This window comes from Aricia agestis, chromosome 14 (genome assembly GCF_905147365.1).
Source record: "Aricia agestis chromosome 14, ilAriAges1.1, whole genome shotgun sequence".
In the NCBI taxonomy this organism is placed as follows: domain Eukaryota; kingdom Metazoa; phylum Arthropoda; class Insecta; order Lepidoptera; family Lycaenidae; genus Aricia; species Aricia agestis.
The window spans coordinates 14098492-14118985 of NC_056419.1; the positions used below are offsets into that span (position 1 = coordinate 14098492).

Here is a 20494-nt window from a genome sequence, read left to right on the forward strand (position 1 = left end):
CTGTGAATTCTTCATTAAAATATGATATACTGTGTGATTGTAAAATAAAAGTACTTTTTATTGTTATAAAAGGTTAACGTGATACTGTTTTAAGCTAGCTAAAATGACGCATATAATTATGTTCTTGCTGCCGATTCGGGTGATGTAGCATAAAGATGGTGTACTCGTACTGTGTATTATTAATATTGTGCTTGTAGTGTAGCGTCAAAACATTTTTAGTATCTAATTCGACCTAATATAATAAGTTATAATATCGTCGTCTGTACACTGTACAGTATTAAGCATCTATTAATCTAATAAGAGGATGTTTTTTGCTATTCTTTGAAATCTCTTACAAGTAAATGTCGTCTATTATGTGGGAGAGCCATGCTTCGGCACGAATGGGCCGGCTCGACCGGAGAAATACCACGTTCTCACAGAAAACCGGCGTGAAACAGCGCTTGCGCTGTGTTTCGCTGAGTGAGTGAGTTTACCGGAGGCCCAATTCCCTTTCCTATCCTCCCCTATTCCTTTCCCTTCCCATCCCTACCCTCCCCTATTACCCTATTCCCTCTTAAAAGGCCGGCAACGCACCTGCAGCTCTTCTGATGCTGCGAGTGTCCATGGGCGACGGAAGTTGCTTTCCATCAGGTGACCCGTTTGCTCGTTTGCGCCCTCCTTTCATAAAAAAAAATTATGTACCAACTTACATAACGTTTACTTAAGTAATTAGAAGTATGTATCAAAATTTAAACTAATATTCGAGGAGAAATCACGGGATTAAGAAATGCATCACCAAGGTATTTATTGCAATTGTGTTCAATATGAGTTAGATCTGCTTGTTATACCGCTTGTGTAATAATAGCACTAAACGGATGGTCACCTTACTTAATTTACAATTTAACCAGTTGGCTAAACGTAGCTCTACCTGCAGTGCTATTCTCTAAGAGCAAATATTAAAACAGCCGTAATTACATCGGCTGTTACAGCCGTGAGATCGAGATTGGTATTCACTTGTTTATGTTTTCTAGGCTGTTCGATACTAGTGCCGCGCGGCTGTAAGCGGGGTGATATAGAATCACTTTTTGACATTTCATGTAAGAAATTCGTATTCTCTAAGCTCAACAGCCTACAGCTTCGATTACAGCCTCGGCGAACGCCTACAACTTTTAATGTCAAACGAAAAGCTACTATTTCGTGGCTGTCGCCAAAGATTTTGTATGATTTTGTACTTATTTACTGAAATGTACACCCTAATTAATGCACTGTTTTAATTTTTTTAACGTTTAAACCGAAATTCAAATGCTAAGTCACTATAAAAATAACTCTTACGGCTTACCTCAAAAAGTCGCTAGAGCCCCGAGTCCCGACTTCCGAGTCCCGACAATGACAAAATTGTAACTCCACACACAAAAATCTTGAAATTCACGTTTTGTATAAATCTTTCTAGTATCTAACTTTCTTCTACATAGGTACTAAACGGCGTTTTTATCGAGTTTTTACACTTAACTTGTATGAACACTGAGTACAAAACATTAAACATACGCGGGTACATAGTTACATACCAAGTATTCAATATTAGTTAATTTTTACGTAGCACATTTAGATTATTACTTATTCACTTATACGAAACCACATTGATTTACGAAACAAGAATCCAACTTTCACGAATCTCAGACAAAGACTATTCAATGTTTATGAAATATTATGTTCCACGAAATATTTCAAGTGGTTGGCGCGGGTCACTCGAGCCGAGGTACACTACTCTTATCGCGTAGCTAGTAGAAATTCTTTTTGTAAACAGTAAAACTAAAGCTATAAGTATTTAAATGAAGTTTCATCTATTTCATGTCCCTTGGTTTGCACTTTTGTTTACATTCTTTATATTTTGTTTACATACGTAAGTGTAGAAGGCCAAGCGAGTTTTTTTTTATGCGACGAGTAACTCAATGGATACGAGGTTCATATCTTGGTACTTTCAACTTTTTGGATATTTTTTCGATGCATTAATAATTTTGTCTATTTGAATTGGTTCAAGTATGTACTACAAATGATTATTACTATAAAAGTTCTAATACTATAGAGTTTATCGGGACAAAATAACTAAAATTCCTAAGACAAAAATGTATCTATAGTCGAGTCCACTATCTGAGCCGCAGCCTCGCCGACAGCCGCAGCCGAGACATCGTCGACGAGCTAATAGAGCTTAGAGAATACGAATTCTACAGCCGTGGTAACAGCGAACGATGTCACGGCTGCGACATCCGTGATAACAGCGGAGAGCACAGCCTTAACGTGTTCCTTAGAGAATAGCCTAGCTGTAGTGTTGAACGTTGCAGTCAACAAGTCGGCTAAACGACGTATAGCCGTGGGATCGAATAGCATTGTTCAGTCAAAAGTCATTGTTTGATTGAATGGCTTTTTTAAACAGTCGACTGCGACATATCTAAGAATTAGAAAAATGATCCGCGAGGCTCTACTAGTATTTTTTTAAACTTAAGTTTCCACTGTACAGTGTAAACTTATTTTGACTATTCTGAATTCACTTATTCAATATTTATGTTCTTGTTTCAGATTTTACTACATAATTTAAATATTTTATTCCAACATAACAGTGTGTCTGTGTGTATATTACCTCTTTAACTGATATGAATGAAATTTTGTAAACAGCACATAACTTACTATGCATATTGTATAGTATAATGAAAAAATATACGGTTGCAGCACGAACTCTGTAACGAACTGACACCAGCAGTATTTCCGGACCAATACGACCTTCTAACCTTCAAGAAGAGAGCGTATTCCCTCTTAAGACCGGCAACGCACCTGCAGCTCTTCTAATGTTGCGAGTGTCCATGGGCGACGGCAGTTGGTTTCCATCAGGAGACGCATTTGCTCGTTTTCTTCCTTATTTAAAAAAAAACGATGAAGGTATTTCTTTGCGAACAACGCCAAAAAAGTATTAGTCTGCGAATTTTTGAAACATTTTGTTGGCTCCTTTCATAGACTTTGCCTCTATTTCCATATTGTTAGCAACCCAAAACAAAGGCCGAGCTCGCGTGTTCGCCCACGTGACTGGCATCAGCTGCTGACTGTCTATCCAATAGCTTATCAGTTATGTAATTTTACACAAAAAAGTCTGTTTCTAAACAGAAATACTAATAGGTATCCCAACCAGTTAGTATTGCCTAACTCAAGAACAACCTTAGCTAGCAAGGGATGTTATAATATGTCAGTCAAAATTTATAATAAACTGCCCAATGACTTAAAAGAATATCCATTATCAACTTTTAAGAAAAAACTATTCAATTGGTTGGCAGGAAAGTGTTTTTATTCTTTGAATGAATTTATGTGATAATTGACTGACATGTTTATATAAATTATTTTATTTAATATTCTAACGACATTTTTGTTACATTGTTTGATTTGACATCAAAACTGAATGTGTACTTTGACTTATTATTCCTTTAAATATGATATAACTCGAATGACTTCTTTTCTAATTGCAATTTGACAAGATATTTTTAATTTATTGTATGGTTGTCCTCAATTAATGTAATTAATGTTAATCTAAAAATGTAAAATAGTTGTATAAGCTCTAAAATATATTTTGCATGCTTCAATTAAGCAGAATGTTTGCTACTGGACCTATACTTTAAGATATGTTTTGTAAAACAACAACATTCTATGCAAATAAACGATTATTATTATTATTATTATTATAAGGTGTATGTAGAGGTCAATTTCTACGCTACAAGGCGTACAGAAAGACACATGAAGAGATGCAATATCCCTCTAGCTGGGAATATCGGGGGGAGGAGCTGCTAGAGTGGAGGCAACTTATAAATCACAACACTTACTCTTTTGAGGAAGAACGAATGCGAGAAATAGATCTCAAACGTGACTGCAGCTAAAAGCAAAACCGCCCGCTAATATACGATATAATTATGTAAATGATGCCCTAACTTGCGAATACTGCTCTCGCACCTTTTCTGCCAAGATTGGGTATATAAGCCATATTAGAGCAAAACATAATGATATTATTCACAATAATTAAACATAACCAAGTCACTGAAGCCGAAAGCGGCTAGGTAAATTATTATTAGTTATGTAAGCCGCCGATAGCGGTGTAAATAGCTAGATAGCAGAACAACACGAAAAAAGGCACTTGGTTGCAAATAAAAAAAATTGAACTTTAAAGTAGCCTTAAACAGTAGCTTGTGAATATCTTACGGCCGCAGACATTCAGTGATCACTCAATAGGCATGATGACTATTATAGATGACAATAGGTAATTGAAAGACACTTAAAAAATAGAAACATCGTTCAAAGAATGACTCTGGTAGCTTAAAAATTCACCAAGATTTATGACAATTCAAATATCTCATAAAAAAGACCTGCCAGAAACGCTCCATACAAAGTGCTACGAAAGTATGACGTCAGTCTTTCGTAGTTAGTACGTATCGGGAGACTACTTTGTTCGACAGGTATATTAAATATTGCATTTACGAAAGTGGTTTCATAACAAAAGTTGCTTTTAATTGCATAAGTTATCGAATTGTATACAAATATTAAGATTTAATTGAAAAAAAAATTCGACTTGAATATCCAACTTTGAAGGCGCATAACGACAAAAAATACAAATGCTATGAAGCTGAAATTTTGGGAACACTTATTTTTTACCGTGATTTCTTTATTTTATTAACAAAATTCGCAAATCTTTGACCTTGTCATCATCCCTATTACCTTAATTTAGTGAAAAGTTTGAAAGTATATGGATTATAAAAACTACGTCAAAATCTTCATTTTAATCTCTCTCAGAGCAGCCGTTACTTTAAAAAATCAACCAAATGAGGTGGCGTCCACAAACAACGCTATAGTCAAGGGCGTAGAGAACCCAGCCAAATCCCCAAATCACCACAAAAGGGGAGTGTTTTAAAAATTTTTTAAAACTATTTAACGCATATTTATGGACTATGATACCTTCAAGTATAAAATAACAATAATAAAGCCCGGATGGCCACAACTGTCTCCTTGAGATGATCGCTATAAATATCAGTCATATTATAATTGCAACTATACAAATGGAAACATCTCTACCCACCAAGAATAGGAGGCACAATGGCATTCAAAGAACTACACCTACAGCTAAAAATCAATTAGACTTAACCCTCTGTCACGAAATGGGTCGCGACACAAAGCGCTGACACGATTGCTGTACAGTGTACACCGTCGTAATGACGATGATTAATTGTCACACCATTACCTCGTCATTGTGACTACGATTGTGTGTTACCTTTTTGTTATGTGTTTGGACGATTAGTCTCTACTTCATCAACGCTTTGGAAAATGTCATTTAATGCGTGTTCTATCGAATACCGAGCGAAGCTCGGTAAAATTGTTAGTTATATTTATACAAGAAAGATGGAAAAGCATGATAATTCGTTTTAAAAGTAACTTTAACGGTCGTCAGTGAATTTAACAATTGTTTGTTTGCTTTTGTTATAATAAAAGTAGGATTAAATCCCCATTCTAAATTGCATATTGTTCATCTTATGAATGCCAATTTCACAACAATGGACATTCGAAAACCAATACACATTTTATAGCAAAACAATAGCAATTCCTAGGAACTTTATCGGATTCCACCTTACACAATCACGACAGATCCAATTAGATACGTACAAAGGGAATAGACAAATTGAAACATTTTCAACATACGCCCAAACAAATTCAACCTTTCACTCAATGCAGGGAAGAAAACAGGAAAAACGCCCATAAATTGTTGTGCCGTAATTGGTGGGCGTCGCTGGGGGGTTAAGCCCCGCCGGGGGGTTTCGGGGGGTGGGGGTCATGCCGCACATTACGTCTAATGACTACTGTAGTGGCATTGATTATAGAATCTTTGTTTAGCTCCGGGCATGAATCCAGGTACACTTTTGTTTCGGGGGTAGAGATAATTTCGACGGCAAAGTTTTAAAGTCAAGTTAAACAAAAGGGTTTGAGATTTGATATAACACTTTGCTAATTGAGATGACGCTTGCGAGCGCTTTGTTGATGGAACTATAGAATAGAATGCAAATTGCAATAGAACTGGCTTTGTAGCGTCAAACATAGAAATCTTTGACACTGCAAAGCCAGTTCTATTTTTTACTAAGTTTATCTTTTGATGAGGATTACCGATTAACGTATGATCTGCATAAAAATTAAGTACACTATAGAATCCACAGCCTGGTAATACTAATCGCAAACCAAGTCGGCAGCACAACCAAGACCTAAAAAAACGAACACCAAAATGACTTTATTTCCCAGCCCAAACTGTTTATTACATTGTGTAATAATCGTTGAACATATATTAAAAAATCCACATCCTCCTTTTTGGAAGTCGGTTAAAAAGGGTCGTGTTGGGCGCGTCTACCGGCTCGGAGGAAATCCGTCATTTCGGGCTATAAATTATAAACGAGTCTTGATATTCCCTCGCGAAATTATCGCGCAAAAAATATAAATAATGATAAATATACGTGAGTACCTAGATGCTCCAATTTTATGACGTCACAGCGAGCCGTCATCACTCAAAATCGCGATGATCCGAAATGCGATGTGACATGGTGACATGAAATGTAATTTTCGCAATATGCTGCCACTTTGTCATATTGTATTAATGAATAATAAGTATTACATAAATGTATTTATTTAGTTAAATCGATTATTCAACAGAATATCATCTGGTACATTGAAGAGAGAAAACAAACAATAGTAAAACCTTTAATTTTTAAAAAGAATGATCTCCAATGACAGGTGAAATACAGCAAGCTATGGCGACAAGGAAATGAAAATGAGATGGGATGAGATCAGACGATATGAGATGTGAAAGGTATGATACATACACTTTTTAATGAATTAATGACGAAACATACCAATATATTACACTATACGAGTATATTAGGAAGTTTTAGGGAAGTTGTCTTCGCTAATACAACGATGGGACAGGAACGCAACGATTTCTCAATCAGTGCTTCTGACGTCTTCTCTCTTATGCAAAGACTAAAATTGCAAGGAATCTTCAATCAAATCAAAATGGGACATGGGAATGGGATACAAGACGTTAGTGTAAACACCGTTATCCTTGAAACCATCAAATGAGCCCGTCAAAATGAACAACTTTTTCTATCAGAACAATGTTGGAAACTCAAAAAAAAATGCCGTCTTCATACCCGTACAGATGCTCGGATCGGAAATTTGTATGGGTATGACGACGGATTTTTTTGAGTTCCCAGCATTGTTCTCATAGAAAAAGTTGTTCATTTTGACGGGCTCATTTGATGGTTTCAAGGATAACGGTGTTTACACTAACGTCTTGTATTTAGCATCGTATTTAGCAAGTTGGACGGCTACATGAAGTTGCAGCAGACGATGTGTCGTCGCGACATTATACTGGTTTCTATGTTTATTGTTTTCTATGAATAAGTGTCGCTAGCTGCGCAGGGTATTTTACAGAAATACATAGAAACCAGTATAGTGTCGCGACGACATAATATCGTCTGCGTTTGCTTCATGTCGTCCGCTGCCAACTAGCACCTTAATACAAAACACCTTTTTTAACACTTTGCTTTGGGTGTCTTCGATAAAACACGAATAAAATGACATTTTCTAAAAATGATAAACCCCCCGAAATTTTTGCTTGATTCCGTTGCTTTTGCTCGTTTAAAGATATAAGATTATAACTGAATTGTCGCCAGTTTTAATAATATCCCAACCTTTTTTGCCAAAAGCTATGTTAAGAACAAACTGCTTAAGTCTTTTTCCAACACCGAACCTGCGATTTCTTAACAATTAAACCCACGCGTCCCCCTACAATTATTTTCCTCCGCTCGGCTGTAATAACGCGATATTTCCAATTCTTTTATGTTGATACAGCACTTTATTAAAATCGTACGAGTACTCCACGTAAGACGTGAGTTGTAAAGACTAACGACTAACGATTAGACTGGGGGTGGTATCGATTTCGGATATAAGAAAAACAATCAGAATTTAATAAACCCTACATAAGAGGCCATGGTTTTTTACGTATAGAGTGGAATTATTGTTAATTTGTTACACGATCGCTCCGTAGTAAACAAATCTTTTTCTTATAAATAAAAATGCAAAATATAGTTAGTCTCGCTAAAACTCGAAAACGGCCGAACTGAACTGGCAAATTTAGACTCAACTAGAGCTATTTAAAATCAACTCTACATAACCTCACCTAACTTCATACACCACAAATAGGTAAAACGCTCTTAGATTTAACTCTAACTATGGATGGATATAAGGCTCATTATTTGAGGTGCCCCGAGGTAAAATAATCCCGATCCCGTTTAAACGATAGTATAAACAAAAAACCATAAAACCGGCCAAGTGCGTGTCGGGCCACGCGCAATATAGGGTTCCGTAGTACCGTTAGTTTTTGAAATTTTTTGTATGGTCAACTTCAATGAATGTGTTTTACATTACACTACTAACAACATCATCTTAGTAACGTTCAAAGGAATTTGAACGAAAAGTTCCTTTATATTTCGCCGAATACATTTTTAGTTGATCGACTATTACTTACTCAATAACTTCTGAGGTCTTCTTAGCCGTGATAGTTTTCCTTTTAAAATCAGCATATTTCCTACTCCCGTGAATTTCTTCACATTTCTAGAAGCTGGTACAATGGACTCTAAAGATTTTTCCACTTTAAGGCTGCGTTTCCACTGAAGCGGAGCGGAGCTTAGCGGTGCCGAATTGACCAATCACCATGCTTGAAATCTTCGCTGTCATTCCGCTGGAATAGCACGATTAGTCTATTCGGACACCGCTAAGCTCCGCTCCGCTTCAGTGGAAACGCAGCCTAAAACTTAATATTTCACAAATGGATCCCTAAATCGAAAAATGATCTATTATTTACTCATAATATTTAAAAAAAAACCTATCAAACTACACGGACGCGAATAAAAATCATCCCCCCTTGAATAAAAAAATATTTTTTTAAGATTTTATATACCGCGAACAGACAGACGGACAGACGAACAGACCGAAACTATAAGGGTTCCTTGTTGACTATGGAACCCTAAAAACGAGCATCGAAACTAATTCACGGGTCCATTTCTTCCGTCCGCACAATTGACATACATCAGAGCTGCATGTTGATGCCATCGACGTAGCATGGATGTTGCACTCTTCATTTGTATAGAGTACCTATATAATTTACTGATAATAATACCGTATATGTCCGTTAGGTAGCGTTCACTAAAAATGCATTGTTCTGTGTTCAGGGAACAATCAAAAATTACTTCAAAGAATAGTTAATGGAATCAGGTGTTACTTTGCGGAAATCCATAGTTTAAATTTAGTTTGTTATTATTTTTAGCAATATTCCGCGAAAACAACTTCCACCTTTAAGTAAATGAGTGAGTGTACGCATAGGCATGCGTACAGCACCTCCCTCTTCCCACACTGCCTATGCGTACACTCGCATGCAAGAACTTGCAAACACCACCACCACACGTTTTCGCGGAATATTGCTAAAAATAATAACAAACTAAATTTATACTTCAAAGAAGTTTTCTTTTAAGTGATTTTGATGATAACTTCTAAGTGACTTCAATGATATAAACTGGTCAGTCTGCGGTAAAAATGTTCTAATTTCTATGATAAAGTCGAAATATAGTTAGATTCACGAAGGAATTATACTCTTCGTAGCAAGACTGTCATGGAACTACCGTCGCGTCGTTCGGATTTTCATCAACAAAGATAATTCCTGCCTATTGATATTATACCCACCTAAAAACCAAGTTTTCAACCATCTTTTCACATACGTTGCACCCATGCAACGTCCACATCCCTATGATACGTCAACGGTATCCAATCCAATCCCCCCCACTAACGAATAAATAAAAAGCGCGCGGGCGGGAAACGTCGCAACGATTATGCAAATGCATTAACAGCGTCCATTGTTACACCCCCCCCCCCCCCTCTCCTTCCTCACCTCATGCCACAGCATAGAGTATGTGGATACAGAAGGCACGTACCTATTGTGCATGTACCTATTGTAAAAGTAGAGCCACAATATAGATGACATGGTACAAGGCAGATTCGTGTTGGGTGCGTGTAGAGAAGTGATGAATACAATATGGAGAAGAAAGGTAAGCTAGAGTGTGACTGTAAAGGTCTGACATTGTAGAGGTAGAGCTGCGGGGCTAAAGTGGTCACATTTAGCAATTCCTCTCAATCAATTCGGCAAATGAATTGTGAAAACTGTCAAACTGACGAATATCAAATTAGTGCGAATTACTCTACATGAATTGCAAGCAGATTGACTATTTTGCGATTTTAAAAAATGAATTTCCTACAGATCTACCACAGTTATATAGAAACAACAAGACGGAAAGCAAGCTCATGTATGTAGAGCACTCAAAAAAAGTAAACACGCAGAAATTAACTTGATATTTTTATGGATTTTCCTTAGAAAGAGATGCATTAGTTTACTCCAGCGCGGCGTACGTATTAAAGGTACTCGACTTAAGGCCATCCCCCGAGCAAACGACCTTGACCATACATTAATTGCCGCGTTGCCGAGACCGCACCAAAATCCTACCTTTTTTTACATATCTTAGTTAAAAATTGACCTGAAAAAATTCAAACGGCAAATATTATGTAGTTAATAAAATTGTCGATTTATTAGCGTGTGTTTCAAATAAACGCAATTTGTAAATACTAGAGAGATGCTGAATGTATGCTCGAATTAAAATAAATTTATGACTTTGGAAGCTGATATCATGAGTATAATAAACAAAAATAGGAAATTAATAACAGAGATAGGAATGTTCATATGCTGAAGATTATTGCTGTATTTTTATTGTAACTAGAGATCGCCCAATGGTCGAAATTAAACCTTGGTTTCAACGACATTAGGACTATTACCTATATTTTGTAAAAAAAATATTGACTTTATCATATTTTTTTCAACAGTTGTCTCTGGGACTCAGCTGATCTCAGACTGGCCGTGTAAGCATTGTCTAATAGTATCTCAGATTGAATAAAAAAAAAACTATAATCTATTTTCAATTTGTCAACTTGTTGTCAACAGACTTCAACCATAAACGAAAGAGTATAATTCGTATGTATAGGCTTGTCACACAAAAATCTGTCATTTTTCCTAGTGTATATGTTGTAGTGTGTGTAATGCTTTATTTCTTAAAAAAATTATGATAAAAACATAATTTCAAAATAATATTAGCTCGATGCACTCCTTCACCATATGAGCTATAACTGTGCAAAATTTCATTCACCTACGTTTCCCCATTTTTCGTCAAAAGGGATACAAAGTTTTTGGCTCACGTATTAATATATAGATTTTGTAGCTTTCAAATTATGAGTTAATAATACTCAAAAACGGTAAATTACGGCATCTCCGTAGGGGGAGCGCCTTAAGCAATGCTTCTTTTGTCCAACCGCGGAACTCACCGAATCAAACCGAATAATATTTACTGTACTCTGCAGCTATTCTATAACCAACAGCACGCAACAACACGCGACGCGACGTGACGCAGCACGGTACAACCTCAACGCTTAATGCAACTATATCGTTGTAATGGCACCATTAGCGCGATGTACGCACATGTTCGGTTTCATCATCATCACTCATCGATAGTTAACTATCACGATCAGTTATATACATAAACGAAAAATGAATTAATTTTCTTCCACGTATGCAAAGCCATTATTTTGTTAAAGACACCAACATTAATAAGTTAGTCAGCAGGGCTAAAATGGTCGCTTTGAAGAATCAAGACATGAATCATAGTATGATTCATTTTTATAAAATAGCAAAATGCAACTCTGCTTGCAATTCATTTCTGTATTTTGTACTGATTTGACATTTATCAGTTTGACAGTTTTGACAATTCATTCGCTGAATTGATTGAGAGGAATTGCTAAATGTGACCATTTTAGCCCCGTAGATCTTATTCGTCTACCAATAGGACCGCGTATGAGTACAATTCATAGATCAGACAGACGGACAGACGGACAAATGGACAGACATCGAAGTCTTAGTAATAGGGTCACGTTTTTACCCTTTGAGTACGGAACCCTAAAAACGTATTGTAAAACAATACGTTTTTTTTTGTTAGGTTAGATATACCATAAAAGTCTACTATTTTCATAGTCACGCTAAATAGTCTTGGCATTATACTCACTAGTTCCTCACGAAATTGCTCAGCAACAGACAATCACACGATACTTGTCATGGTGGCTTACCTGCAACAAAAAATACATAATCACATATTGTGATGTCATGTAAAACGGACGAACTTAACCATCCATACTGATATTATGAATACGAAAGTGTGTCTGTCTGTATGTTACCTCTTCAAGTGCAAACCGCTAAACAGATACTTTGGGTCTGGGGAAAAGACACAGGATACTATTTATCCAGAAATAGTGTACGGTTTCCGCGCGATAAACTAATTTTGGTGCAAAGGGGTTTGCGGGCGTCATCTAGTAACTTTAACAAATGAAAAAACTTGAGAGGTGTCAAGGGACACCCGAATGGAACGAAGTTATTTCTTATGTTCAAAAAACCTGTATACTGTATATAATAATATACATTATACACTCAAAAAATTATTTAAAAAACGCCATCTATTGACGCCCAGGAATACTAACAACGCGTCGCTGTTTATTCTCAAAAAACGCCATCTAGTTGACGCACAGGAATACTATCAACGCCCTCTAACCCTACCATGCAGGTACTAATAAAAAGTGTCGAGGTTAAATATCGATCTGTCTAGCCTCCTTTACGCCGAACGCGCGATCGGGATCTTCGTTTCAAAAACAATAGCTTATCCAGTCTTCCTATCCACTAACTAGTTATTATTTGTGCCGTTTTTTTCCTCCGTACGCAAACTTAGGTAAATCAGTTCCCAAGCTTAAAGATCACAACTATAATAATTAATAAATATAATGATTCTAATATTAACACAAACATACAAGAATAATTATTCCAGTTTCAGCAATGAACATCATCCGTGTGGAATTACATATTCCTCGCCATTTCTACACAATTCACGTTCCTCCATTTTTTGCCAAGCTAAATCTGCGATTAAAATAAAGAATACTGATTTTCCTATCCATTTCAATACATTTTTCTAAATAAAACTAATAAAAAAATACTGCTACATTAGATAATGTTCTAGAAACTGCTATAAAACCAATAAAAAATAATATTTGTACGTCTTCGAACGTAGACTTTCACGCCTACAACCGTAACTAATCCGTGAACACCGAATCGTTAACGCGAGAGGATAAAACAATCCAATTAATTAATAACAATTAGAAATTTTAACACACGCAGTTTGTTACTTTTACCAATAAAAAGATCGCTTTTTTTTAATGAAATAAGGGGGCAAACGAGCAAACGGGTCACTTGATGGTAAGCAGATACCGTCGCCCATGGACACTCGCAACATCAGAAGAGCTGCAGGTGCGTTGCCGGTCTTTTAAGAGGGAATACGCTCTCTTCTTGAAGGTTTGCAGGTCGTATAGGTCCGGAAATACTGCTGGTGACAGTTCGTTCCAGAGTTATATACAAGGTGTAACAAAACTAAGTGATTATACTGGGTGTAATGTGTATGTATCCCTTACATAGAGTTCACTGTCAAAGTAACTATTAGTGTTATTTATAAATTCGTTATAGCCTCTTGTGACAATCAGAGGGGTTAGTGCGAGTTTTATTCGATTCGACGCATCGAGCATGTTAACGCGAATTTATATGGAATCAGAGCAGCGCCATCTACTGTCTAACGTGGATACTGCTTTGATCCCATATAAATTCGCGTAAACGTGCTCGATGCGTATGATCGAATAAAACTCGCACTAACCCCTCAGGATTTCTTGGAAGCTTAAGGTAGCCAATCCTTTTAGGTAATTTTCGCAGTATTTACTAGCATAATATTATTATGTAAAATGTTTTAGGTAAAACATTTAATTAAATTCGATCGTGGATTCTTGGAAATCTATTGTTATTCTATTGTGTCTCGCTTACCAGTGAGCTTATGGGGCTTGATGGGTTAAGATCATAACATGATTGTGCCGGCAACGCACCTACAGCTTCTAATTTTGTCTAGGTCCATGGGCGTCGGTAGTTACTTTCCATCAGGTGACCTGTTTGCTCGTTTGCCCCTCTTATAACGTATTTTTTAAGTTGGTGTGATAAAACCGCTAATAGACTGAGTTGTATTGGCCTGCGCGCTGCGTGAGAGAATTTCGTAAATCGCCGCGTTTCAGCTCTCACGTTATCTTTTATTCCGGATTATTTATTGATATCGGGATGCTTGATATTGCTGAGTTTGGAGGCAAAATAAAATCCAGGGGGCACCGTGCATTTAGCCACAAAAGGTCCATTATATCAGATATTATGTCCTTCTGGATGTGCATTCCTACTAAATAACCGACCTACTGAATGACTAAAGGCAACATGTCCTTCCAAAAATATGATATAAGTATTTTTGCATTCCTCTACTGACAGCTGTAAGTTGGCATAAATGATAAGACGCTCATGCAAGCGACAGTCAATTCCGCCAATCATGAATTATGTTTGACTGATGATGACGGATGGACTGACGAATGGTATTAGACGGTCACTCAATGGGGATTGTCCATTTTTTTTTGCTCATTACAAAAACATTTCGAGGAATAAGGTCAGTGATCGTTTTTCTGTATATAAACGAAAAAAATACCCATTAGTTACTTATATTTTTGAACAAATATGTTTAACCTTTGTTTGACCTTCAATGGCGTTAAATTAACAATAAATTCGACCAACATTACGTTTAGAACTTTTGGTAAGCTTCTCGTATCAGCTTTCACATAATGGGAACTTGCATTTGACGAACCAGCCATTATAAATAAGATTGAAAGGAAATTTAAAACATACTCAGAGGTCAATTGGCCGCCGATGATGACGTCAGAGCGAAACTTTAAAAATTTATTGATAAAAAACTAGCCTATGAATTTCAAAATTATTTAATTTATATTCTTAAAATACCCTATTTTAACGAAAAAAAATATAAAAAGTACATGTGATTTTTTTTTGACAATGTCCATTCTCTTTAGTTTTATGTCAGTCAAAGCCAAAGTTTTCAAAGGTATACGTTTTTAATTTTTAGGGTTCCGTAGCCAAATGGCAAAAAACGGAACCCTTATAGATTCGTCATGTCTGTCTGTCTGTCTGTCCGTCCATATGTCACAGACACTTTTCTCCGAAACTATAAGAGCTATACTATTGAAACTTGGTAAATAGATGTAGGCTGTGAACCGCTTTAAGATTTTGATACAAAAATTGAAAAATTATTAAAAATTTTAGGGGTCCCCATAGATACAAATAGAACAAAAAAAAATTTTTTTTCATCTAACCTATGCGTATATCTATCTATGGATAGGTCTTCAAAAATCATATTGAGAGCACCTACGAGAGAACTATTCTTCTATTTACTAGCTCGTATAGTTAAACGATTTAGCCAGCAATAGCCATAATAATGCGTTAGCTGTTTAGCCAAGTTGCGCGCAATAGAACCGCATTATGCGCCTTTTATTGCCTATTGTCTAGGTCTGGTGCTAATGCTAGAATTTACATTGCTAGATATATAGGCTTTTATACAATAGTAAGGGAACATACCGCTACTGCGTGCAGTTAAGGTATTGAAAGAACCTACGACCCTATAGTTTATCTTAGTGCTTCCAGATTAAAAAACCAATAAACGCAAAAATTTTAACGCAGCGTACCTACCACAGATTTTAGAAGGTACCTACTCAAGGTCCCCATGTCTTTATTTGTAAAAATACTGTCTGATTTTTTTTATTAGAAAGGGCCTAGAAAATATTTTGCCACTTATGTTCTTTTCAATTGTAAAAGATTTTTAAAAAGGATTCTGTATATTTTACAATAAAAAACTACTAATTACAAAACTTGAATAATATCACCTCCAACCCTTGCAATTTAAACTTTACAATGTAATAGTTTTTGCCAATGTTATATTACTTCTAAGAACGAGCACCATTAATCCCGTGGAATACCGCCATCGCCGCCCAACCTCGGCCCGCATTCTAAATGCGACCGGCCCGGAAATGCAAGTCGTTTGTTTAATTTTTACTACCGAGTACCGCGGTAATGTGCGAGGCGATCTTGTGAAATTACGTTACGGTAGGTCGTTAGGGTAAAACGTAAGTACGTATGTTTAGCTAAATAAAAGACAATAAATAAATAAAATAAAAATTGTTTAATTTCTGAATAGACTTTAAATTAATACGCGAGCCAAAAACTTTGATCCCTTTTGACGAAAAATGGGGAAACGTAGGTGAATGAAATTTTGCACAGTTATAGTTTATATGGTGGAGGAGTGCATCGAGCTAATATTATTTTGAAATTATGCTTTTATCATACATTTTTTTAACAAATAAAACATTACACACACTACAACACACACACTAGGAAAAATGGCAGATTTTCGAGTGACAAGCCTATGCATACGAATTACGAATTATACTCTTTTATTTATGGTTGAAGTCTGTTGACAACAAGGTGACAAATTGAAAATGGATTATAGTTTTTTTTATTAGACAATGCTTACACGGCCAGTCTGAGATCAGCTGAGTCCCAGAGACAAGAGTTGAAAAAAATATGATAGTCAATATTATTTTTTTTACAAAATATAGTTACTTAGTAGTCCTAATGTCGTTGAAACTAAGGTCGAATTTCGACCATTCGGCGATTTCTAGTAGACTTTAAAAAATCCCGACGTGTCATTGCTACCGCGTCGGTGCGGACAACACGTAGTACTAATAGTTCAAATAATAACTTAGCAAGCCTTAAATTGTTAAAGATAATAAAATACTTTAGGCATTAATAAGAAAGGAGCAAATCGAAATCCATACCGAATATAAAATGCGAAATCTCTCTTTTACCTCTTCACGCCCAAACCGCTGAACCGATTTGGCTGAAATTTGGTATGGAGGTACTTTGAGTCCCGGAAAAGGACATAGGATACTTTGATCCCGGTAAAATGTACGGTTACCGAGCGATAAACGAATTTTGGCGCAACGGAGCTGCGGGCGTCATCTAGTAGTAAATTAGCTAAAAGCCGAGCTCTGTGAGGGCTTGCGTCGTTTTTCTGCGTGGTAATAATCTTTAAATCAGTTTTTTTTTATATTTTAATAGTAACCAAACCTTGACTGACCAATGATAAGTGATAACACATCTACATATAAATAAAATTTGTATGTTAAAGCACAAATCAAAAGGCGTGATATTTTTCCCGTAAAGTGTACCACAAATGTGATTAGGTTATGGGATATACTAGGGCTCGCTTCGCTCGCCCTGATTAAGTAGAAATAATGCAAGTAGATTGTGTTCCATTGGTGTAAAGAAGTTCTTCACAAGTCTCTGTCACGAGTCACGACAAAGGAATAAGACTAATTTTATGTGAGAAAATGTACGGTTTTCGCGGAATTCCATAATTACGCGATCCACTTAAATTTTAATGTCAGTTTAATTTATAAATAGGCGGTACTAAAAAATGTTCTAAGGCGTAATGGACAACTATAAACCTTTGTACGCGAACAAATTATTACAAAGGCGACAGAAAAAGGATATTGGTGAAAAGCCCATAGACGACGCAGACTATTAAAATAAAAAAATAAAAACAAAATAGGCGCTACTGATGTACGTTTCATAAAACACAACACGGGTATTTGCAGACAAGAATACAGCGTATAAATTCTACTGCAAGTTGAAATGAGGTGTAAGTGGAGGTAGATCGATGCGCGTAAGGCCGATAGCACATTGTCGTGGGCCAGGTTTAGAGTTGGCTCTTGAGGAGGTCGTGGGTTAAATTGCCATTGGAAAAATGTTCTTTCCGAGTTTGATTAAGACGATGCTGATCACCTGATTGTCTGGCAAGAAAGATGATCTTTATTTCGGATAGGCATGTAAAAATATCGGTCCTTCGCCTCTCGCCAGCCGTGTCGGTCATGCGTCATTAAATGCTGACTCTACACATTGGGCCATAATTTGGCCCAATGTGTAAGCCCAAGTAGCAGAGACAGGTTGGCCCGATGCGCTGGCTCCATGGCTCCATGTGTACAGATCGCTCTTGCGCACACATTGGGCACTATAATACTACCCGCGTAGCTGAAACCAGCCAGAACCAGCGTTCGTTTGATTTTATCGCCTCCGCATCCGCACCTCGCCAATCATGTTTATTTACAAGCGTAACACCAAAGTACGACATAATTCGAGCTAATTTCACGCCAATTAAACTCGGTCGGCTAATAATTCCGAGAAAGTCGTAAACAGTCATCTTCGTAAGTCGTAATTCTCAAATTACGATTAGATTCTAGGAACATAACAATATCTTCTTGTTAAAACTAACCTTTTACACGAGGGGTGTACAACCTGAATACAAATTGGCGATCGTTAATTTTATCTTTAAATTCGCACATAGCTCAAGTCAGTATAAAGGCCACCGTACACGCGAAGGCAAGCGATTCGGACGGACTGATCTAGTCTGATCATCGAACTCGTGCACACATAATATTATGCACAGAACGAGTCCGGTCATGTCGTTTGGTCAGCCCGACCGGATCGATGGGCCTAGCCGTATAATATTATGGAGGCCTTAAACTAATATTAGTATAACGATTTGTTAAGTTTTTAGGTCGCCACAGTACAAAGTTTTTGTTTTAACGAAAGCCATTAGAACATTATCAAAAATAAAGACATTAAGATAGGTTAATTGCGTCCATTACTTCCGAAGATAATGAGGCGTAGAATATTTACTTCAAAAGGTTTTATTGTGACTCGTGGAGCAAAAACGCCAGTCTTTTTTGACCTTGACACAATTTGCTATGAAAGCTTTTTTGTGTAAGTTACATGCGAACTACCAAAATGCTTTAAATAGTCCATTACCAAGATTACCTGAAAATTCTATTCATATTAAAGAATAACTATTAATGTACATTTCAGTTTAGACAATAAATGTCACAATTACATCTATATACAATTATTTTACCTGTGAACAAATTTTATGTCAGATTAACTCGTGACTATGACTTATGTGTCGTGTGCACGCCGCCTTACCGGTGTTACGTCACATTTATTATTGGCTGCAACTATCTCTGAATTATTCCCCGACTGCTTCCTATTGATATATTTCTCTATTTCCATTTCTTTGCTATCAAAGGTTACCACATGAATATTTTTGCATACAAATGCACACTTATTAGAGTGAATTGAAGTAAATTTTTAAATAGAAAGTGTGAACGATAAGCGAATATTGTTGCGATCGTGCCAGGTAAATTCCGAGGAAAATTCGTTCGGAAACTGCGGAAAATGAAACTCATTTTCCCTAAAATATAAAGGAAATCGTTGTACTTAGATGATTTTTTGTATTCGTGTGTAAGTATTCAAATAAAGAAAAAGTCCCTTAGATGGTTCTATTTTTAAGTAATATACGTACCAAATAAATTATTAAATAATAATACATATAGATTCTGTTTATTATTAAGTACCTATTTAAGGTTAGTTATATTTTTGTCTATTTTATACACCTAAATATGTCTGTTACCGCTTAAACCGCTGAACTGATTTTATTAAAATTCGTTATAGGTACATATACTTTCCCCGGAAAATAAAAGGATACTCCTTCAGCACGACGGAGTTACATGCGTCTAATTCTAAAATAAATACACTTCCATTTCGTACTAAAAATTGTATGTAGACAATACAATAAATCATGTGAAATTTTCATATCTCCAAAACATTAGGGAGGGTAAAAAATTCCTAAAATAAACGTCCCCGACCCATTTCGCTGGATGAATGTGACAGAAGGGTTGTAACGATGACGCCGCCGACGTGACTCGCATGGCAGCGGGCCGTGCTAGCCGGTGTACATCGTGCTAGTGGTGTACCGAGCTATTTACAATATTTTCCGGTGCTTCGTGCTTTCCGTCCGTCAGAGCGTCCGTGGCCTAGTGGGGAGATCAGGGCCCCCGCTACCATATGTGCAATGTGTGCAATGCACACGGGCGCCATCCTCTAGGGGCGCCAAATCGCCATTTTTAGGGGCGCCAAAATCATGGACCCAAAAAATTTCCCTAAAAGGGGCGACAAAATCCTTTTTTTGCACACAGGCGCCAGTAGACCCCTTACGGGGGCCCTGGGAGAGATCTTTGGTTCGCACTTGAGAGGGTGCTAGGTTCGATCCCGAGTGGAGGCGTGTACCAAAACCAATGAGACATTTTCAGGTTTACATAATACGGACGCTCGTACGGTGAAGGAAATGAGGAAACCGGCACATGGTTGGTCCCAGACGTATTGACCAGCTCATTCCTCTGGACTAGGCCGACTTTGTTGCGAGGATGTCGTATGTGCTTGGGCAACAATACGGACATTTAAAATCTTGTCCCAGGCACTACACTCTACAGTATTTGAGGA

The 20494-nt window shown here is 36.8% G+C and overlaps 1 protein-coding gene and 1 long non-coding RNA gene across 3 annotated transcripts in view; one reads left to right on the plus strand and one right to left on the minus strand.

The window, feature by feature from the left end:
- LOC121733996 (max dimerization protein 1-like) overlaps positions 1-20494 on the minus strand; it is a 315406-nt gene that overhangs the window by 155627 nt on the left and 139285 nt on the right. The gene's annotated exons all lie outside the window — the stretch shown is intronic.
- LOC121733999 lies at positions 1035-17412 on the plus strand. The gene is made up of 3 exons (XR_006036638.1): positions 1035-1197; positions 9948-9955; positions 17402-17412. It is a non-coding gene; the product is annotated as an uncharacterized LOC121733999 (long non-coding RNA).